The 23,191-nt window shown below is 40.4% G+C and overlaps 1 long non-coding RNA gene across 1 annotated transcript; it reads left to right on the forward strand.

Moving 5' to 3' along the window:
- The first annotated feature begins 12,683 nt into the window (after positions 1-12,683).
- LOC146701052 (uncharacterized) lies at positions 12,684-15,512 on the forward strand. The gene is made up of 4 exons (XR_014922124.1): positions 12,684-12,989; positions 13,454-13,532; positions 13,911-14,006; positions 14,766-15,512. It is a non-coding gene; the product is annotated as an uncharacterized LOC146701052 (long non-coding RNA).
- Positions 15,513-23,191: the final 7,679 nt, after the last annotated feature.

A 23,191-nucleotide genomic window follows, 5' to 3' on the forward strand; every position in this document is an offset into this window, starting at 1 on the left:
CGTGAAAAAAAAGTCTTCCTCCCATTCCGTATGAAAGTGATACGTTTTTGTCTTCTTACTTGGTCCAGCTCCCTCACTCATTTTTAACCCTTTCTTAGGTTTAGAAAAAACCGAGAGCTAAAAATTGGAGTTAACTCGCTGACTAGCTTGTCAGTTTTACTACACTTTGCGCCGCTGTTTGCACATGCGCAGCGACCTAAGCGTCAGAAAAAAATCCGATGTCATCTGACTGGCTTCTCTGTATCAATCAAGTGACGGGATGGATGATAGGCTGGCATCTATTTTTTTAATGCCATGCGATCTACCAATACTACCTTTGCGATCGACTGGTCGATCGCGATCGACGTATTGAGCACCCCTGAGTTACACCATATAAAAAGTGGACTTTATCAATCACTCACACAAGCCTTAATCTCCCCCACCAACTATGACCAAGCTAATTTTTCCTTGTTTTGTAAAAGTGTAAATGACGAAGAAGTTCACTGAGTTTTATCAAACCTGCCTCTGTGTTAACTTTTAAATAACTTTACATTAAAATGAAAACATAAAAAAAATAACATTAGCGTCCAGTATATCAGAAATGCTCATCTTAAGGCTTCAGAATGATAGTTGAGAAATAAAAGAGAGCTGTAACAGTAGCTACAGCCATCTTTAGCTGTTAGCAAGGCTCTCCGCTTTCTCTGTAAAAACTTGCACTGTGAAGTCCAGGGTCGTTCATATTCCATGCAGTGCTTAAGACACCGGTGTTGCAATCATAATGTCCGTTGCCTGGTGGCATCGACCAGCCAAACATCTGGGGTGAGTTGTGGAGGGTCCATTGAGGTCCAGAGACAACATTGCCCACAGCATCAGGATAGTGGGCCTGATTATTTGCACCCTTTCTCATGAAGCTGATGTCCAGTTGTTCGCTGAGTGAGGATGCTCCCTGAAACTGAATCACAGACAGATGCACAGTCAGTAAAACCACAATACAGAGTTCTTGTTTTAAATTATAATCAATACGCTTCATCTAATTAAATGAATTCCCCAGATAGTGACTGAATTAAAAACAGTTCTGTTTAATAATTGGAGATACTTACATGAAGCGGGACGCCCTGATTGAGATGCTGAGAATCTGGAATCTTCCTAAACTTTCTTCTTCGGTTTTGAAACCAAGTCTTCACCTAAAGATGGAGGGAAGCAGAAGAAATTTAATGAGTACAATAGACCCAACATTCAAAACGAATTCAGTTCCTTATGTTCTAGTAACCTTGAAAAACACTCACCTGTTTGTAGGTCAGTCCTGTCAGCTCTGACAACTCTGTCATCTCTTGTGGGTCAGGGTAAATTTTCTGATTAAAGTGATGGTCAAGAGTTTTTAACTGGCTGTCTGAGAACAGCCCTCGGGTCCTTCCTTTGAGCACCTTGGCCTTTTCTTCCATCACACACATAGTACTTGTGACAGTGTTGCTGCCCTCCTGGTTTCTTGGGGAAGCAAAAACCAGTTCCTCCTCCGTGACGGAGCTGGAAACAGCTTCAGCAGCCTCAGACATGTTGTTGCTCATCTCCTTAGCGAGAGCTGCCTCAGCCCATGCTGCAAGTTCTTCCAAGGGAAGACTCCCTTGCAGGCTGCTGCCAGAAATCCACAAGTCTATGAGGACAGAAAGACAGAGGCTAAGTAAGCACAAATATATATGGTCCACATGGGTCACCGTGGCTACTGATATGTTTTGGCACAGTTGAGTTTTTTAACAGAAAATAATACAAAAGGGATCAACTGATGAGCCTTAATCAATTTCCCACACACAATGTCACTTGATTTTACTTGCTGAATTATTCAAATGTGCCACCAGATGTTGCCAATTAGAAAGTTTAAAAAGTGACTCAAAGCCCAGATGGTCCTGAAGTGGACTCTCTGTTCAGCTGTGGAGGGAGAAATGGTGACTTCTGCCATCAGTACTTACAACACAGAGTGAAAGAACATTTTTGCAAATTGTCTTCGAGGTTAACCAACTCTCTTCATATTAGCTCACCAGACAACAATGCTGAGTACATACCTGGAGAAAAGTGCATCCCATAATCTTCCATGTTTAAAATCCCAGTGATTAAAGCAGGAAAGCTGGAATAAGTGTCTCTGCTGAAAGAGCTCCAAACCAAGCAGGATAGGAACTTAAGACTGACGGACTTAAGACTTAAGAGCAATACTCCTGGGCTTTTAAGGAGGTTTGTGGGTGTGGGCAGGAATGTGGGGGGTTGAGCTTCTTCTTTTGTGAGTCACTTTACAAGCAGTCAGGCTCTTTCTACCAACTGGCATCATTTACATTTCTTTAATATGCTGTTTCTCCAGTCTGAAAAAAGAAAGTACAGTTAGAAAGCAGCCATACAAATGAGCTTTACCAAATCCTTTCAACTCACACTTTATAAAATATGAAACACTTAATGCACTTAAATCAATTAAACAAACACATCTTTACTCATGTGTTTGAAATACATGATGGACTATATGATGTGAAAAATTCTCATTTTGTAAAGAAAGCCAAACCTGTTGAGTTGTTGACTGTGAGCTGCAGCTGGTGTAAATCGTGATTTTTATGGATATTTCTCACTGGTGAGTTGAGAACATTTTAACTTGTTCTGCTTTCATGTCAACTAGATCTGTGTTAGATGATTTTGATTTAACTTCCTGCTCTGGTTGTTCCAGACAAGCAACCAGTTTGATCTTTGCACTGATGTTTAATTTACTTTCTATTATCAGAAGATTTGTGCACATAGTTTATAATTTCAAATGTTTCAGAGAAAATACAGCTGCTTTTTAAATATATTTTTGCATGAAATCTGCATTATTTCAGTGAGTATTGAAACCTGATGTTTAAAATGTTTTAAAATAAGCCAAATTATACCAATATTACAAACAAATAATAAATTACACCTCTAATTTAGATATTTTTGATCATATGGAGATCCTTTGGAGTTTATAAGATAGTAAATGGTAGCTTTCACCTTCTTTGAAAAGCACCTCTACATTGTAAAAGTCTCTGACACTAAAACACCCACATAAGTCAATGTCAACAATACCAAGGCTAACGATCCACATCAACGCTTGTCATAAACCCACAGACACATGCATCTGGCCTCCTCTGGCTCATTCAGAATTAGAGACGCACCCAGTTCAGCCAGTGACCACTAAACATACGCTAATGTGTCGTTTAGAGTTCCTGTATCACACCCTGCTACCTCCGATTAATTATCAAGTCAATGCAGACAGTTGGCACCAGGGCCATGAGAGATAAGTGAGGGTAAAGGTGTTTGTGTTGACATGTCTTAATTTGAAGTAACTGCAAAGACACGGAAGTCATATTGTTTGCAGATGATACAAAGTCATTGTGGAAGTAACTTGGAACAACTTATGAATGAACTAGAAAATCAATTTGGGACCCTTTCTATAATGAACTAACACTGGATATGAGCAAAACAAAACTCTGCTATTTGGGAGATGTACAAATTCTATCATTGATAAACTGATGATAAATAACAGACTTAGGATCATAAATAAAACCACTTCAACAGAACTACCAAACCCACTTTTCAGCCTTTCAATTAAATACGCTTAAATTTAAAGGCTTGACTGACCTCAGAACTCTACACGTAAATTATAAAGCAACAAACAAATCTTTGACCTACAACATTTAGGACTTGATCAGGGCATGCTTGTGTGGAACCTTCTTTAAATCTCAGTGATTCACCGAGATAGAAAACAACTTGAAAGAGTGAGTGGTGAATCAAAGAGAAGACATTAAATAAACTTTATGCAAACTGCACAAAAGAATGTAAAACTCAGCGATACATCCAGTGAGCAGCACTTCTCTGGATGAAACAAGCTTCTTGATGTCAGAGGTCAGAGCAACAAGACCAGACCAGTTCATGCTGATAGGAAAGCAGGAGTGACTAAACATAACCACTCATTAAAAGCAAACTATACAGAAGACCATCACTGAGAGCACAACATGTCAGAATTTGAAGCACATGGGCTAGAAGCAGCAGAAGACCACACTGGCTACAACAGCTGTCAGCTAAGAACAGCAAACTGAGGAAACAGACTCACAAATATTAGACAATAAGAGATTGGAGAAATGTTTCCTGGTCTGACGAGTCTGCATTTCTGCTGTGACATTCTGGGTCAGAGGCTAAACACAAGATTTTACGACTTGTAAAGTGTAACATGCATGCACTTTTTAACATCCTATCAAATATTGTAGATTATGATGTTAGAGCCAGTATTTAATCCTAGAAATGTCGTCATTTGTTGGAAGAAAATGAATGGCACTGACTGAAACATTTCCAACATATATAAAGTTGACTTTATCAGTCTCCTGCATGAGCCTTGATCTACTGCACCAACTCTGAGGAAAAAAGCAAAAACAGACGTACATTACATGTTAATTCTTTCTTTCTTTTTTTTACTTTAACTGAGATTCACTGAGTCTTGTCAAAACAGCCTATGTTTTATATTTAAATAGCAAGAAAATAAAATCTACAAGAAATAAACCTGTAAAACAGGATAAAACATGTGTGTAGCTCCCATGTTGAAAACTGCAGATGACATGGAAGTCTTTTAAATCTTTGTGAAAACCACCAGCATGTGGTTTGGCAAGACCAAGGTGGAAGAAATCCTCATCTGAAGCTTTGCTGAACATAAGGATTTCTCTCAGGTCGTCATGATTCGGTCTTTATCCTGATCAAGTTCTAAATGTTGTGGGCCAAAGATTTGTTTGTTGCTTTATAAATTATGTGTAGAGTTCTGAGGTCAGTCAAGTCTTTAAATTTAACAGTATTTAATAAAAAGGCTAAAAATTGGATTTGGTGGTTCTGTTGAAGTGGTTTTATTTATGATCCTTAATTCCTTATTACTCTTTGTTGCAGAAAATGGGTGTGTTTCATAGGTCATCGATATATTTGTAATGTGGGAGACCACAGTAGTTTGTGATGCATTATCACTGGAATAAGTTTTTTTTTTTCCAGATAATTTATTTTACTTTTATGTTATTTATCATCAGACTCCTGAACAGTATGAGATTTGTTTGCTCAGATTCAGTGTTCATCAATTATAGAAAAAGTCATCAATTTCTTAAATTCATTCTCTGTTTCTAGTTCAACTTTGTGTCATCTGCAAACAATATGACTTCTGTGTCTTTGCAGTTACTTCAAATTAAGACATGTTAACACAAACACCTTTACCCTCATTTATCTCTCATGGCCCTGGTGCCAACTGTCTGCATTGACTTGATAATTAATCAGAGGTAGCAGGGTGTGATACAGGAACTCTAAAAGACACATTAGCGTATGTTTTGTGGTCACTGGCTGAACTGGGTGCGTCTCTGATTATGAATGAGCCAGAGGAGGCCAGATGCATGTGTCTGTGGGGTTTATGATGAGCGTTGGTGTGGATCGTTAACCTTGCTATTATTTACATTGACTTATGTGGGTGTTTTAGTGTCAGAGACTTTTACAATGTAGAGGTGCATTTCAAAGAAGGTGAAACTACCATTTGCTATCTTATAAACTCAATAATGTTCTTCACATGATCACAAAGATCTAAATTAAGTCATTATTTATTAGTAATATTGGTATAATTTGGCATATTTTAAACACTTTAAAAATGCATTGGTTTGATTTCAGTTGCCCCTATCAGATAGTTTCATTAAATGAAATTAATAATAATAAAAAAAAATCCCACAGCCATCCTCTGATGGGAGGGGTCAAACATAAACACACATAATACCTGCATTATCTTGGGTCGTAACAGACATCAACAGCAGACATTTTGGCTGTAATGTCTTAAGAGGTTGACAGCACTGTAGTTGAACCTACCAAGTTTGTTTGTAACATTTAGATGATAAACTCAACGTATTTTCAGCAGGCATGAATGGCTTCCTGCCTGTCATAGTTTCAGATATATAGTGTTAGATTGGGTTGGGCAACTCTGGTGTATTATCATCATCATCATGTAATAGCTGAATGTACAATATCAATCCATGGCCACTCAGGTAATGAGTTATTCATTAATCTGTATTCACTTTGTATTTCACAGAGGCAAAAAAATTCCCAATGCATCTTATCTCTTATGTTTCTAAAAATTCAGTAAGTTTGAGGTAGGGTTGTTGTTTGAGGGGTTTCTTGGACAACCTTTGTGTACATTATTTACAAATACTGGATGATACAAGAAAATAAAGAAAAACATTTTCATCAATTAATGCCCTAATGTTTTATACAAAACTTCTTTTTATTATTATTATTAAATTTTTATTGAAAAAAAGACTTATTACAATAGTGCACTGATTTTATTTAGTCCCAAAATAATAATATAATATAATAAAATAATAATAATAAAATAAAATAAAATAAAGAACGACTTTCTTATTCCTTTTGTTTTACCTTCAGGTAACGAAAAGTAACTCGGTGTCTTGACAGTGTTTACATAACTTATTTACATAAAGTACATCCGATACATATTATGAAGTAGAGGGTCGACCTGACATTGAACAATACATGGGAGATACACCAATTCAGGGTTGGTCTTACCTAAATTCAGGGCAGAGGGGGGACACAAAGCTAATCCACTTATTCCATATTTTATAGAATTTGTCTTTTTTAATTTTTCCATATTAAATATTTCAAAAAACACACTAAACCAATCCTCAAATGTTGGCGGAGTTGGATTTAGCCACTTTCTGGTTATTGATTTTTTGCTGTCTGCTAATAGCGCTTCAGCACCCCCAAAATGAATCAAAGCACCCCCAAAGATTTCTTACTTTTTTTTTACATTATTTGCTGTTTGTGTGACACACTACTAAAAATATAAAAAGCATACAGTACTATATTTGTTTGAGACGTAACATTGTAACAACAAAAGTATAGATACCCCCCCCCCCCCCCTCCCAAAATGGTTTGTTCCATCTCGCCTCTCCCCTACTCTGGCTCTAGCGATCTTGCTGCCAGAGCGATGGTGGCTGAGACGGAGCGGAGGTGTAAGTGCCTGGCTTAAAACAGGACATATTAGCTGCATTTAACCTTCAGTTACTCTTTATATAGTTAGGTAGGAGTCAGACCATGTTTCTTTTTAGCTGAAAAGCATTACATCCAGGTAACCTGAAGTGTTAAAAACGTGTTTTCCGACAATGTTTGCTACTCTACAATCCGTCCTGCTCTGTAGTAAATTCAGCGACATTTGACAGTCCTGTTGCTCCCATTGAAATGTATACAGCCTATTTAAAATCTAAGACTTAAAATTGTCCCTAGCCTGCTGTTGTTGCAGGCTAGGGTGATCAAGATGGCGCCGTTGAGTTCGGCTGCCGCCCTGGCAGCTCTGCGACGACTGTGCTTTTATTTCGTTTTATTTATGTTTTTTATTGTTTTTTTTGCTCGTGTTGCACTAGGCCGGACTCAATATGACTTTGGCACACTTTTGGATATAGGACAACACTTTTCACTCACCTCTGCTACGGGTTTACTGGACACAACGTTGTGGCCGGAAGAGATCCTCCGTGACGAGAACAATGACTCCAGAGGATGTTGGAGACAAAGGAGACGGCGATACAGAGGTAGAAGAGCAGGGGTCCGGAACAGGCTGCGTACCAGAGCATACCGCCCTCCACTGCCTAGCATATTGCTAGCTAATGTCCAGTCACTTGAGAACAAGCTGGACGACATCAGGGCGAGAACCAGGTACCAGCGAGACATCAGGGACTGCAACATCTTCTGCCTGACCGAAACCTGGATAACCCCGGCGGAATCATTTTCTATTTTCCGCTCGGACAGAACTGCGGAATCCGGTAAACTGCGGGGCGGTGGGGTTTGTTTTATGGTTAATAACAGATGGTGTAACCCTCAGAATATCACGGTCCTGTCCCGGTCATGCTCACCCCATCTGGAGCTTCTCACCATCCTCTGTCGGCCATTTTACCTCCCTCGGGAGTTCACGGCTGTGATTATCTCTGCGATTTACATCCCGCCACAAGCGGATAACAACAAGGCACTATTGGACCTCCATGATGTGCTGAGCGGCCACCAGGCTAAACATCCAGATGCCGCCCTCATAGTGGCGGGGGATTTTAATAGGGCTAAATTAAAACAGGTCATGCCTAATTTTCACCAGCATGTTACCTGTCCCACGTACTCGGTGATGTAGACTGGGACGTATTCCAGGATACTTCCGCAAACATTGACGAGTTTGCGGACACAGCGATTAGCTTCATTGGAATGCTAGTGGATACCATCATCCCCTCGACTACAATTCGGACCTTTCCCAATCAAAAACCTTGGGTTGACTCTACTGTCAGGAGAGCTCTCAAAGCACGGACCACGGCCTACAATATGGGGCTCACATCGGGCGATATGACCAACTATAAAGCAGCTTCTTATGGTTTAAGGAAGACTGTGAAAGCGGCTAAAAGGCGTTACAAGGACAAGGTGGAGTCGCATTTCCAATATGGCGACTCCCGACGTATATGGGACGGGCTACGAACAATCACAGATTATAAACCCAGCACGGTGAGATGTACGAAACCGGAGTTAGCTGACGAACTCAATGCTTTTTTTGTGCATTTTGAGGCGCCTCAGTTTCAATCTCAGAGCCCTGCACCCGCCCCCGCTGCTGAACCAGCACCACTGATACTCTCTGAGCATGACGTGAGGAGAGCTCTGAGGGCAACCAACTGCAGGAAGGCAGCGGGACCAGATAACATACCGGGACGTGTGCTAAGAGTATGTGCAGATCAGCTAACTACAGTTTTCACTAACATCTTCAATGCCTCCCTGGCCCAGCAGGTAGTCCCCACCTGCTTTAAAACATCAGTGATTGTTCCGATCCCTAAGAACACCCGCCCAGCCAGCCTAAATGATTATCGCCCAGTGGCCCTAACATCTGTAGTGATGAAATGTTTTGAGAGGCTCATGAAACCCTTTATTAGTTCTTTCCTCCCTCCCGACTTGGACTCATTGCAGTTTGCATACCGGACAAATAGATCCACTGGAGATGCTGTAGCACAGGTCCTGCACACCACACTGAGCCATCTAGATGAGGGACGTGGGAACTATGTGAGAATGCTGTTTATAGACTACAGCTCAGCGTTCAACACCATAGTGCCCCACATCCTTACGGATAAGCTCCGGGATCTGGGATTCAGCACATCCTTGTGCAGGTGGATTCACAGCTTTTTGACTGCGAGACCACAGTCGGTGAGAATAGGGGATGTGTACTCTCATACCCTTTCACTGAACATAGGGGCCCCCCAGGGATGTGTGCTTAGCCCTCTTCTTTATTCCCTCTACACCGCGGACTGCACGGCCAGATACCCCACTAACTCCATTGTGAAGTTCGCTGACGACACAGTGGTGGTAGGACTCATCTCCGGGAATGACGAGAGGGCCTACCGAAGCGAGGTGGACGGATTAGCAAAGTGGTGTGTGGCAAACCACCTCTCCATGAATATCAGCAAAACAAAGGAGATGGTGATTGATTTTAGGAGACAGAGAGGCGAGAAAACTCACACCCCAATTCAGATCAATGGAAACCCTGTGGAGAAAGTCTCTAATTTTAAATACCTCGGTGTTTATATCAACGAGGACCTTAATTGGAACACACATACGGACTTCCTCATCAGCAAAGGCAGACAGCGCCTCTATCATCTGAGGCGTTTAAAGAGGTTTAAGATCTCCAAGAACATCCAGAGGAGATTCTACACCGGGGTCATTGAGAGCATCCTGGGTAATAACATCACGGTGTGGTACGGGAACTGCACAGTATAGCAACAGAAAGCCCTGCAGAGGGTCGTGCGCACAGCTGAACGCACCATGGGAACATCTTTACCAACACTGCAGGACATCTACGCTGAAAGGTGCAGATCCCGGGCCATCAGGATCACTAACGACTCCAGCCATCCCGCTTACAAACTGTTCAGGCCACTGAGGTCAGGGAAACGCCTCTGTAGCCTGAAAACAAGAACTGAAAGGTTCAGGAGGAGTTTTTACCCACAAACAGTGAGACTCCTCAATCAAAACACAAATCGGACAACACGATGGACAATTCCATACACAGTATATAATTTTCTTTTGAGTTTTATCCTTATTTTTATTTGTATTTTATCATTTACATCTGTATTTATGTAAATACGTACACTATAGCTCTTAACTATTACAGCGTAATATTTTGCACGGTAAGATGCACAGTCGGGGGGGGGGAGTACTTTTTAGCCGGAAAAAACATTTCACTGTGTGTTGTGCTAGTTATAACTACATGTGACAAATAAATAAAGAATTGAAGAATTGCCACTGTCCTGTTTGAAATGGATACTAACTAGCTAACTGACTGAATGTCCATTAACCCTCCTGTTGTGTGTGTGTGTGTTTGTGTACAGAGAGACAGCCAGGTTCATAATGGATATGAGGAAGTTTTTTCAAAAAAAGGAGCCACATTCAGGTGAAAGTGTAAGATCAAATGATCCGTCAATCAAGAATAATGTTGGATCAGTGTTTCAATGTTTATATCTTTTATTAGATGTTCATGTGGTTTGGTTATTTGCCTTTTGGTTGAAAGTACACTGAGAGAGGACTTTTTGTTAGTGATCTTAATAGAATTTTTTTTTTCATATTAATGTCATTTTTCATCTAATTGAATACAATCTATTTGTGTATGATTGTCAGTCCAAAGAGGGAGAGAGGAAAGAGGGGACCGTGAGGAGAAAGTACAAGGTCAGGAAGAACCAGGTAAGAAAACAGACAGGGAACAGTGATAGGAAAAACAGAAACTGTTAAACTGACAAAGAAAAAAAACCTGATTTTACTCAACACAATCTGGAAATTGTGTCCTCCCTATAATAAAGCTGATATACAGAATCTGCTAGACAAACTGGGTTGAAACTGTCACGGTTCTGGGTCCGTTGGACCCAGTATTTTGAGTTTATTATGTTTTGGTTTATTTTTGCATTATGGATTGTTTTCTGATGTTCTGGTGCTTTGTTTATTATTATCATTATAGATCTGTTTCTGTTATTCTTGGTGAGGGATCAGTTCTTAGGTTTGGGTTCTCATGTGTATTACAGTTTCTGTTCAGTGTCTAGTCTGTCTCTGTGTCATGTCTGCATCTGGTTTAGTAATTCTTGTTTCCTGTCTTATTGTGAAAGTCTTTGTCTTATGTTAGTGTGTGCAGCTTAGCTCCCCTGTCTCGTTAGCCCTGATCTCCCCCAGCTGTGTCTCCCTTCTGTTGCCCATTCCCTCATTACTACCCTGTGTATTTAAGCCCTGTGTTTTCCAATGCTCGGTGTCGCGTCGTACCATCAGATTATGCCTGTGTGTTTCGGTTCTCCATATTCCATGTTCACTTCATGTTTTGTTTTCGTACCAGCAATAAAGCTGAGGTTTTTGAGTTTCAAGTTAGTGTCTGAGTCCTGCGTTTGGATCCTCCTCTCCGCCTGCCCGCACACAGAGCCCTGACAGAAACATTTTTGAGCCTCTTTAACAACATTCCAACATAACATTGTAATTAATCGGAGAGATTAAAATTAATGATATATTTTTATGTGGTTCAGCCACAACTCTACTGAAACCTCAGCCAGTAATAGGTAGGCCAACTTTTGGACCGTCCAGTTGTCTGTATGACTGCCGCAGTACGTACATCACATTTGCACACTATCAGAAAGAGCCAAACAGCCCTGGTGGAGTGAGGAGCTGTAAAGAGAAGCAGATGCTCTGTTTATATTCTAAACATGTTTTAAGCTTGTTTCAAAGATTCTGTACTGCAGCTTTAAATGTTTTCCAAAAGCACACACACACTTAACTTATCAGTGTTTCTCACACTTTTTACAGTGTGTACCACCTGATAAAATGTCAAGCTCTCCTAAGGACCACTATGAAAGCATGAAACTCATAAATCTTACAACACAAAATTAGTGTTATTAAATTAGTAAAATTAGCATCTGCAGTAAAGATTTTTTTCATACATTGTATACATTCTACCACAGGCAAAGTTGCCTCCATTTTTATAGTTTTTATTAATATTTTGTAATAATTTATTTGTAATAATTCTGTTTTGGGAGTGTTTTTTATGTATCTGTATTATATTATACAAACACATTAAAAGTGAATCTCTGTCCAAAAAATGCACTCAGTTTACTTCTTACTCACTATGAGCATCATTCATTATTCTCCCCCAGTAATTAAGGTTAGGATATGTATTTTTTTATTCCAATACATTCTTCTTTTGTAGCATTTAAAAAAACCTTTATCAGATTTGATGGTTTTGTTACAGACTTTTCAAAAAAGTGTTTTGCTTTTCTTTCACAAATGTGGGGATTAAATTGTGTTAAAATGTACAAAACAGTGATGTCATGTTTTGTGACGAGGACCCAGGCACAGAGAGACTTGATGAATTCAAGAATCTTATGATTTAACAAAGAAATTTGCAGACTTGCACAGAGATGGTAAAATTATGATGACTGATAACGGAGACGAAGACAACAGACGATGAGGACAGAGAGGAACAGGGGTTTAAATGCACCAAAGTGACAGTCAGAGAGAACTCGGGACAACATTTAAGGATGCAGGGACTGACAGAGACAGGTTTAACGTGCCTGGCTGGGCAGCTCTCTGGGTGCTCAGCACCCCCAAAGCTCTGATCCTAGAATCGCCCCTGCTCTCCCACACTGTAAACCCCAACAGTCTACCTGACTTATAAAGTTTGTGGATATAACAATTAAAATTCCTCACAAAGTTGAAACAACTTAAAACTTTTCTGTTCGGTTAACGATTCAAACAGTTATAATTGTACATGGCTTAGAAGTTAAGAGTAAATACTGCTTTCTTAATTATGATTTTTGAGTAAATGTTTTTTCCGAGCTCCGCATGTGGACGTCATGACGTCATGACGTCTTCTCTCTAACCTGAACGACGTTGACAGAAAATTCTGTTCAATATGGCTGCCCTTCTCGAGCGACTGTAGAACACATTTGGAGAAACTTGTAAGTAAAACGGAACCTTCGTTATGTTTATTTTTTCCGTAAAAAAGCAAGTATATTAATATGTTGCAGCCAATAACTTGTTTTCGAATGCGCTGTTGTGTTAAAAAGCACAGACCCAGGTGGTGAATAGTTGTTCGCGGTTGTTCGCGCTCTTTTTCAAACATAGATTATGTCGTCAGTTTTACAGTTTTAACCGATTAAAACACAGTTTTACGAAGAATCACACATAAAGAAAGGGTCTTAGTGATATTTTAACGACCCCTTGCCAACGCAAGAAAGTTGGCGTTTTTACAACAGCAGCCTCATTGTTCGGCAGGTTTTTTTTTTTTTTCTTCTCATTAGCATCATTCAAAAGTGACTTAGCTAGCAGTGGCAACTTCTATCTAAAACAATTGAAATATAGCAAGGTGTTGTATATTTAGTGTGCTGATAAGGTTTTCAATATTTTTATTTTTTCTTCCAAGGCTGAAGGCCAAAGACAAAAAGACAGAAGAAGAAAAAATTCAGACTGCAATTAATTTCAGGTGGAGACAGTAAACACAGGTGAGTTGAAAGATCTATTGAAGAAACCATTCATTAAGTCCCTTAAGGTGAAGATTTCATATATTGATAATGATAAAATTAACACAAATTAAAAGTTTCACTGATAAACACACAATTTTTCCTTGCTTTGAACCCCATGTTCTATATAGATCACAGCTCTGATCTGGAGAACACTATTTTAAAATACTGTGTAGGGTTTTTGTCAAATGATTAAGAAACATACTCTCTGTCACAAGAGACAGAAAGGTTGTATCTTAAAAGAAAAGTCTCCAAAATTTAGTAGAGTCTGATGTCATGCAGTTTCATAAACATGTATTCTCCCCAAAGAATGACACCTGAAAACTTTGCGTTAAATGAACTTTTCTTTTCCCTTTTTAGGAGGCGCCTGATATCAACGTGAAACGCACTGCAGTACTTCGTGCCCTTCCTGTATACCTGCGGGAGGAGGACCCAGAATTCTTTTAGACATGTAATGTAAGTGTATTTTTGCATTACTTAAATTCTGCCAGTAAGATAAAATGCTATGGATTTTTTTAAATACAATTTAATACCCTAGCAGCTACCAAACTGTACAAACAAAATACCCTCTCTGTAGAAAACCCACACACACACAGGTCAGGAGCAGGGCACAGGCGTATCACAGCACTATGGCTATGCTGCAGGTGGCCCAAAAACCAGGCTGAAGTCAAGATTTAGTTTCTTTTTGAGATAAAGTCATGAAATAAAAAATTACTTTTTTTTTTTAGAAAAATAATAAAAATACAAATTATGTAATGCAAGAAGCTAACACGTTAATGTACATTTTTCAAAAAAAGTAGAGTACCCTAACTCGTTACAAAGTAACCCACTACACTGCTGAATGTTTTGCTAGATTACAGGTCATGCTTGTCACATTCTCTCAAACCAACCTTATTTAATTGGGGCGATCGTGGCTCAAGAGTTGGGAGTTCGCCTTGTAATCAGAAGGTTGCCGGTTCGAGCCCTGGCTCCGACAGTCTCGGTCGTTGTGTCCTTGGGCAAGACACTTCACCCGTTGCCTACTGGTGGTGGTCAGAGGGCCCGCTGGTGCCAGTGTCCGGCAGCCTCGCCTCTGTCAGTGCGCCCCAGGGTGGCTGTGGCTACAATGTAGCTGCCATCACCAGTGTGTGAATGGGTGTGAATGTCTGGATGACTGAATGTGTAAAGCGCTATACAAATACAGGCCATTTACCATTGATACTGTGTCTATTCCAGGCGGACGCATTGGATGAGTCGACCCTCATTGACACTCCAGTTGCCCTTCTCACAGTGGTTACCGACGGCGCTTCCCAGTCCAGTCCATTTTACTTCCTCAAGCATGGCTGTTTTGGTGAAAGGCGACTAGGTGATGCGTGATATTCCCAGATTTGCAAATGCATTTGCTTTATTGTTTGGCTTGATCTATGCTCTGCATTTAGACTACCCCAGGAAGCTGGTTCACACATTTGCCTTAGTCCAAAATATCTTCATGGGGCTTGATGACGGCAAACCCCTGAAACCCCTGCCTACATGCTCTTAAGGAATATAAGGCAATGTTTGTTAGGACACGCACTCTGTTACTGAGCACTTTGTTTGAAGCACTTTAAGCACTTTAAGTTTACTACAGGCTTTGGGTGGATTTAACTCCATCAGTTTACCTAATTTTCCTATACTTGACTGCCTTATCTGGTTATTTGGAAGCTGATCGTCTTTGTACCCATTTTAAAAAATTGTTTTTCATTTCTATTTAAAAAAAAAAGTGATTAGTATTTGACTTTTTGTTTTGCATTTTTGTGTATTTTGAGAAAGATGCAATTAGGACTGATGTCGTCCTTTGTGAGTTTATAAAAAGATAAATGTTCTACACAGAATTTATAATGCTCACTTTATGGTGCCGATGTCCATGTTAGTTGTTTTATAAAAACATTTGTGATGTTTTTAAATTTTCATGAAAAAATGTTAAATAAACAAAATGTAAAGTAACTGAATTTCCGTACTTTTTTTTTTTTTTAGTAGTCTACACTCACAACATAAATATCTTTTAATTAATAATCAGATAATTTGAGTTTAGGTTGTAATATAATTGCATTGTGTTGCATCAAAATAATAAACTACAAGAAACACAAAAATATTGAAATTAAAGTATACAGTCTTTGAGTAAAGCTCAATTAATAAAATATAAAATATAATTTAAAATTTTTAGGTTAACAATAAATACAAATTTTGAGTACCCTATACTTAGAAGATATGAGTTTTTGTACTTAAATCTTTTGAGGTAATCAGTTTCCACAAAAGTTTTAAGTTCAGTCAACTTGTTCGGGTTTACAGTGCAGTTCTCCCAGCCTTTGCTTGTCTTAAGCCATTTCTTATTTATAAAGAGTGAAAGCTCTGCAGTGTCCCTTTATGTGTGAAGGAATGGAATGTTGTTAGTCCACTCTATCCAAGACTGAAATCTTTTATCACTTTCATTTGGTTTAAAATCTGTATCGTGAGCACACCATCTAAATTCTTTTAGTATTTGTTCCCTACCACATATTTTAATCACTTTATTCCATATTTTTAGAGTGTAGCTTATCCCTGTTCCTTTACCTTCTAAATCAGGGGTGTCAAACTCAAATACACAGTGGGCCAAAATTCAAAATGGAACAAAGTCACGGGCTAACATTAATATTTATTGAAAAAAAAAATCTTCCTCCAGATATAAGAATGAATCTTTTCTTATGGACTCAAACAAGTTTAGCTGAAAAACTGAATATGGAACAAGCAAAGCTTAATACTAAACAATATATATATTAGCTGTATAATACCAGTAGGCCTGCTCTAATAGTAATTTGGTATGGCTTCGCGGGCCGAATTAGGCTGCGGGCCAAATTTGGCCCGCGGGCCAGAGTTTGACACCTATGTTCTAAATGGTCTGCCAGTTTTTGTTTTGTTTTTTTAATCCGGAATTGAGGCTGGTAGTTGAAATTTAGAGGTTGTATTAAATTCTATAGATTTTGACTTAGCTTTCAAATCAGGGTTACACCATTGCAACAGGGGTATGACCTGAGATGCATAATAATAGTATTGTAAACATGGAAGCATTGCCCCCCCCATTTGCTTTGCTTAACTGTAAAATACTAAGTTTAGTTCTTGGTCTTTCCCCACGCCCTCTGAACGCCTCAAGAGCTACTCCTTAAGTCCAATTTAGCACACAGAGCTTCCTGCAGCTTGATCGCAAGCAGATAAATTGAAGCCAGTTTTAATACACGGCTGCAAAGCTGGTGGACTGGAAGACGCTGATGATGTTCAGCTTTTCCTTTTATCCTGCTTAATGCTACCTGCATCACATCTTTCCAGAGGAGAACCACGGGAGCTCAGGAGACAGGAACCCAAGTACTACAATGCTGCTGCTACTGCCAGAACCAAGGAAGAGCTCCCATCTCACAGCTCTGAGCAGCAAACCATGGACGGCCAGTTTCACTACCAGGACTCAGCCAGTGTATACAAAGGAAAGCCAGGCCAAGCTGTCTGCCAGTGGCTCATCATAGTATGTATGCATGTTCATTTTTTATTTATACAGCGCCAAATCACAATAACAGTCACTTCACTGTGCTTTATATTATAAGGAAGACTTTTTTTTTTCTTTGGTAATATGAACTAATATTAGCAGAGTTAGCTAACCTATGACCTGCTACAAAAATACCCTCTGTGTTGTAAGGCCATGTTTCAGTAGTTCTCCCAGAAGTACTTTCCAGACTAGAAAAGGGGGTCTATCCCTGTTTCCAATTATACCACCACTGTTTTGGTTTTGTTTTGTTTTTTTCCCCCAAATGGCGACACTTGGTGGCAAAGTTTTAAAGCGTGCCACCAGAATAAAACCTTAAAGCTCTGAGGTTTACTTTTGTATTTTCTGATCTAAAATCACTCATGCCAACACACATCAGTAACCATGCTGACCCATGTGGACCATATAGACTTGTGCTTACTTGGCCTGTGTCTTCCTATCCTCACAGACTTGTGGAGTTCTGGCAGCAGCCTTGAAGGCAGTCTCCCCCTGGCATACCTCACTATGTGGGCTGAAAGAGCTCTTGATTAGGAGATGAGGAACAACATCTTTGAGACTGCTGAACTGTTTCCAGCTCTGTGCGAAGGAAGGAGGACCACAGCAAAAATGCCACTTTGCATGGTGTACAGAGGACAAGCGCTACATATGAGCCCTAGCTTAGCCCTAACCTTAACTTAAAAGTTCTTGTCCATCACTTTAATCTGAAATGTTATTATGACCCACAGGAGGTGAAAGGACTGACCAACAAACAGGTGAATTCATGTTTAATTTTGGGTCAATCTGACTCATTGATTGAAACTGAAGCTGTTTCCAGCTCTGTCACAGAGGAGAAACAGGTTTTTACTGTCCCAAGTGTGGTGGCCTGAAGGAGGAGAAGAGGAAAGGGTAACTAAATGGTACTGACAACACCATTTGGGCGTGCAGTTATGCCTCAGGAAATATTACATTAGCCATTGCAAAGGTTTTCCAGTTACAAAGGCACACAGACTCTGTACTGACAAGACAGAGGCGTGGCAAATTAATATAAAATGTATTAAATTACCTGAGAATATAGAACTGCGGTGAAATGTTAAAATAAAAAAAACATTAAAAAATAAATGAACGCAGCAAATTAAATGGCAGTACTTGCAATACCACCAGACCTTTTAATTTAAACTCTTAATAACCACACATTGCTTAAAAGAACAAGGTTTGTGGCCTCTCGCTGCTTTATTTAAAATAGCAGCTCAAAACTGTTTAATTTGGCCACTTTGGCACTCCTTCCTCTACGTTGCTTCCCCAAGGGGTACCACCTGTTACTCACCCGTGACTCACACAACCACCTAAATGGTGGTTTATACACATCTCCCAGTGTTTACACTCTCATGGATAAGAGGGAACATCACTAAACATCACAGCTATTGTAAATGACGCCGGCTACTAACAATGACTGAGCTGAGTGTATCAGATTTTCTGTGGATTTTCTCTGAAAGCCGTTTTAATGTTCTGTTGATGTTGACTTAACGGAGACTGTCTTTAACGTAACTATTTTATGACCACAGTAAAATTAAGTACAACCTTTTTTGTGTATCGTGGGTTGTTTGTTTTGTGTGTGGGTTCTTTTTCTTTTCTTTTTTTAAAAGTTGTTACTTTGGGTGAGGTATTAGATGGAAGTGTTGACAAATAAAAGTGGGCATGTCAAATGCTCTTTCAAGCTCATAATTAGAATTAGACAGTCTGTTTTGACAAAGAGAAGAAAAACGGGCTTATTGACTTTTTCTGATAATGTAATGTGGCTGAAAAAAACATCCTACAGCAATGTTTTTTTAAAATGTTATTTTGTATCTTCCATCCCTTGGAGAGAACATTGGGTCTTGCTTGATCACTGAATGATGAAATATATTGTTTTGGTTTTCATAGGGATTTCCAGTAGACTGTATTTTTATTCCATGAACGTTAAGTTTTAGGGTCACCTAAAACTGGTTTGTCAGGCCACATCACACATGGCACTAATGATCACAGATGGTATCGAAACTTGACTGTGCGCTGAGGTGGCAACCCCTAACCCTACGCAAGTAAATTAAAGTAAATGTATTTGGAAAAATGTACTTCTAAAAGTTGTTTTAATGCACCGTGTTCATTTACTCATGAGCTGCTGTAACATGAATCAAACCTTAGTCAGATAATTTCAAATTCAAAGGTTGTGCGTTTGCTGATGTCTGAGCTGACAATGCTTTTGTGTCGTTTGTCACACAGTGTGTTGCACGCGGAGGTCCAGCTGTTATGTTACAGATTTAAAGGTAGATTTGAAGTGCTCAGTGACGCTTGATAAACTGCAAATTTAAAGCTTAAATATGATGTCAGTTTTAATCACATATTGGGTCTACGTTCAGGAGTTGCACTTCAGTTCCATCCTGCAGTACATCGGCCTTCACTTGCTGGAGCTGAAGTGAAGGCCGATGGGATGACGCCCTGATCCAGTTCGTGTGTGATGAGAAACAGCTCAAGTGAACTAAGTGAAGCATTGACTTTTTTTCCTGTTCTTTTCCTCATTTTATCTGCCCACTGAGTTTTCATGCCATGAGGACGAAGATGATCTGTTGTTGCTGCGACTTCAACTACACACACTTCTTGTTTAATGTTTGACCACTAGGCTGGACTGTTGAGTATGTACATGAAGTGTTTCTGGAACCTTTTGAATTCAATGGTTAATCATCTGTCACACAAAACCTCTGCATGTCCTCCTTCACTACATCAATGAACCTCCTCTCTGGTTTTCATTCTTTCTGTCCTGGCTGGCAGTCCCACTCTTTTAAAAAAAATAAAAAACATAAAATTTGTATAAACCTGCAAGAAGAACACACTGTACATCAAATATCTTTTTATTTTATTTTGCTTGTTAAATGTGAGAATGAGGATGCTAATTGTTCAAGTGTAGCTTTGATTTTGTGTGTGTGTATGTGTGTGTGTGCAGTGAGGACATTGCTGCGACTTTGACCACACACACTTGTTATATAATGTTGGACCAGTAGGTGTCACTGTTGTCCATGTACATGGAGTGTTTCTGGCGTCTGGAGAAAATCAGAAAGATTAATGAACTTTTTAACACTTTATTAAAAAATATTATTGATCTTCACATAGACACATGAAGCAGTATTTCATTCTACCAAAGTCCTCATTTTTTTAGAAGAAAAATCATTGGTGATTCATGCATGTCTGACTTCAAAACAGGTGTGCATGTGTGATTGTGTCATCTGGGGCAGGGATAGCTCAGTAGGTAAAGTGGTTGCCCCATAATTCACTTGGTGAGTAATTGGCCTACGGGGATCAATAAAGTATACATTATTGTTATTACTACACAATTCCTCTAATTAGTCCACCCTTTTTCCTCCTCAAGTTTGCCTCTATCATGCGCTGGTTGTAGAATTTCTTCGAGTGGGGGCTGGCTCTCACTTGTATTCTAGAAACATAAAAATAAAAACACTGTTTGGATAGTACTGCCATCTTTACCACCTCTTTCATTTTCGATGGGTCATGGTAAATCACCTTATCAAGAGCATTCTCAGCCCATGTAGTAAGGTCTACCAGGGGACAACTCCCTTTAAGGCTGCTGCCAGAATTCTAAGACTAAAAGGCAAAACTGGTTTAAGTATTTCTGCTGGAGCAGGTAGTTTGTTGCAGAGGCTGCACAGATTCTGTTTAAACTATAATGTTTTGCAACATAACCAACCATGCTGATGTCAGCTCAGTGTGAGTGGAAGACATAGGCATGATAATCAGTGATGTATTCATAAACTGCAAAAGGATGTACCTGTTCCAATTCACTTCCTTGTAAACCTCCCTGTTACAGCCCTAGCTGGGCCTCCTGAAACTGCCCTTGTGTGGGCGTGGTGTCTTTCTCCACCTCCTCCTCTCTTGCCACTCCTACCCCCTCTGTTTCTCTCACTCTCCTCTCTCCCCAGGACACAGCTGCTCTTGGTTAGCCTTGTTTGCCACCTGAATCCAGTCAGCAATCACCTCTGAGGCTATTTAAGCTGGGGATGAGCTCTGAGCAAGGGAGTTTTCTCTGGTGTCTCCGCTTTGTGTGCTAGTTGTGTGAAGGTCCTGCCTATAGTGTGTAAGCAGTATGCCTGCTTTATGTGAGTAGTGTGGGCTTGTGGGCCTTGGTGGCAGTAAAGGTAGCTGCTGCTAGTGACAGGGTGAGCTTGTGGGCCCCTGGAAGTGCCTCCTCGTGGTGTGGAGTTTTTGTTTGGTTGTTGTTCTGTGTTGTTGCAACCTTTTTCCCTTTTTCCAAGTGTTATTGGTAAAAAGGCCTTGCCAGCTCTTTATGTTAAGATTATCTATAATAAAGACTATTTTATTTACTAAAAACACCTGTCTGTTTTCCTTTCATTCTGTTCTGGACTCATTTGTTACTGGTCCCCTCACTCGTATGCCTAGACCCCTTCGGGGGGGACGTAACAATGTGGGGGCTCGTCCGGAATATGAATGGAAGGAACAGCAATTGAGTATTAGTGAGTTGTTTGCTGGTGGCCTGTTTAGTTGTATGGTATCTACTACGCTCTCTCTCCAGTTAGCAAAGGGGAGTGTCTAGCTGAGCGTAAGCTCCTCCTTCAGGCACTCATTTTTTATTTTACCTTTTTTATTTTCGGAGTAATCCCGGGTGGGGATTAGTTCCCTGTCGGGGGCAGGCTTGTCGGTGCTTTGTGCACTTGATGCTTAGCCTTTAAAGTTGCCTCGAGCCTGGTACACTCCAGAAGCTAACTAGGCTAAGATTTTAGTAGGTAGGTCTGGGGAGAGGGTCGGTGGTATTTTTATTTATTGGTTAACCTGTGGCCAAACATTTCCCACCTGTTTTTTCATTTGTGTATTGGAGGTGGTGCTTCTTTGTTGTTACTGTTAGCCTCAGGTAGTTTTAGTTTCAGTTTTAATGGCTACCTTTGAAATTGCCGTGTTTAAGGAAAACCCTTCGCTTGTCCAGCTGGACGCCTGTAGGAAGATGGATTTGCATGAGGTCGCATCATTTTATGGCATTTCTGTCTCCACGGCTCTACGTAAGGCTGAGCTGAAAGCTGCTCTTGTGTCTGGCTTGGTGGAGAAAGGGATAGTGGCCCTGCCAGTGTCTGCCAGTCCACTTGAGCATGGTGTAGCGTCTCAGCCTGTTCCGCAGGTGCCAGCTCAAGCTGTAGCTCCATCACTGTCTACACCTGTTGCTCAGTGGCTGCCTCAGGACAAGCCAATGACACTGCCTCACTTTGAACCACTCTCCATAGAGTCATCCGTAGGTTCAAAGCACGATGCTATGCTACATGTCCGCCTGGCTCGTCTTCAGTTGGAAAAGGAGGATCATGAGAGGCAGTTCCAGCTAAAGGAGTTGGAGCTTAAGCGTTTAGACGCAGAGCTTGCCAGAGCCAAGGAGGTTGAATTGAAAAAGGTGGACACAGCTGTTAAGTTGCAACAGTTGGAACTCCAGCAGGCTTCCCTTCCTCCGACTGCCTCCATTCGGCAGGCAGACACACCATTTGATGTGGGGGAAAAACATTTGTCTGGTTCCAGTGTTTCACGACATCGAGGTTGACAGTTATTTTGAGTCCTTTGAGCATATAGCTGCAGCCTTGCACTGGCCACGGGATTCTTGGGCTATTTTGCTACGATGTAAGCTGGTAGGTAAGGCTCAGGAAGTTTGTTCCTCATTGTCAGCTCAGGACAGTCTGAATTATGACAAGCTGAAAAGTGCCATCCTGCTATCTTATGAGCTAGTCTCAGAAGCTTATAGCCAGCGTTTCCGGGGATTAAAAAGGGGACAGGATCAATCCTACCGAGATTTTGCAAGGAAGAAAAGTGTGCTTTTTGATCGGTGGTGTGTGTCCAGCAAAGCTACTGACCTGGCGTTGATGCGTGAATTAATGTTGGTGGAGGAATTTAAGAACCGTATCTCTAAGCAGATTGCAGTATACCTCAGTGAACAGGTTTCCTCATTACAGCAGGCTGCAGCACTGGCTGATGAGTTTGCCCTCACCCATAAAACTAGTGTTATTGAGCACGACCGACGCGATGCCTCAGTGAAGGTTAGCAATGTGCCAGCTGTGCAGTACCCAAGGAGCGAGGTACCTGTGTCCCGTCCCAAGGCAAAACC

Source organism: Copadichromis virginalis, linkage group LG9 (genome assembly GCF_057382275.1).
Source record: "Copadichromis virginalis isolate Kocher_CV1m ecotype Utaka linkage group LG9, C_Virginalis_male_GT1.1, whole genome shotgun sequence".
Lineage (NCBI taxonomy): Eukaryota > Metazoa > Chordata > Actinopteri > Cichliformes > Cichlidae > Copadichromis > Copadichromis virginalis.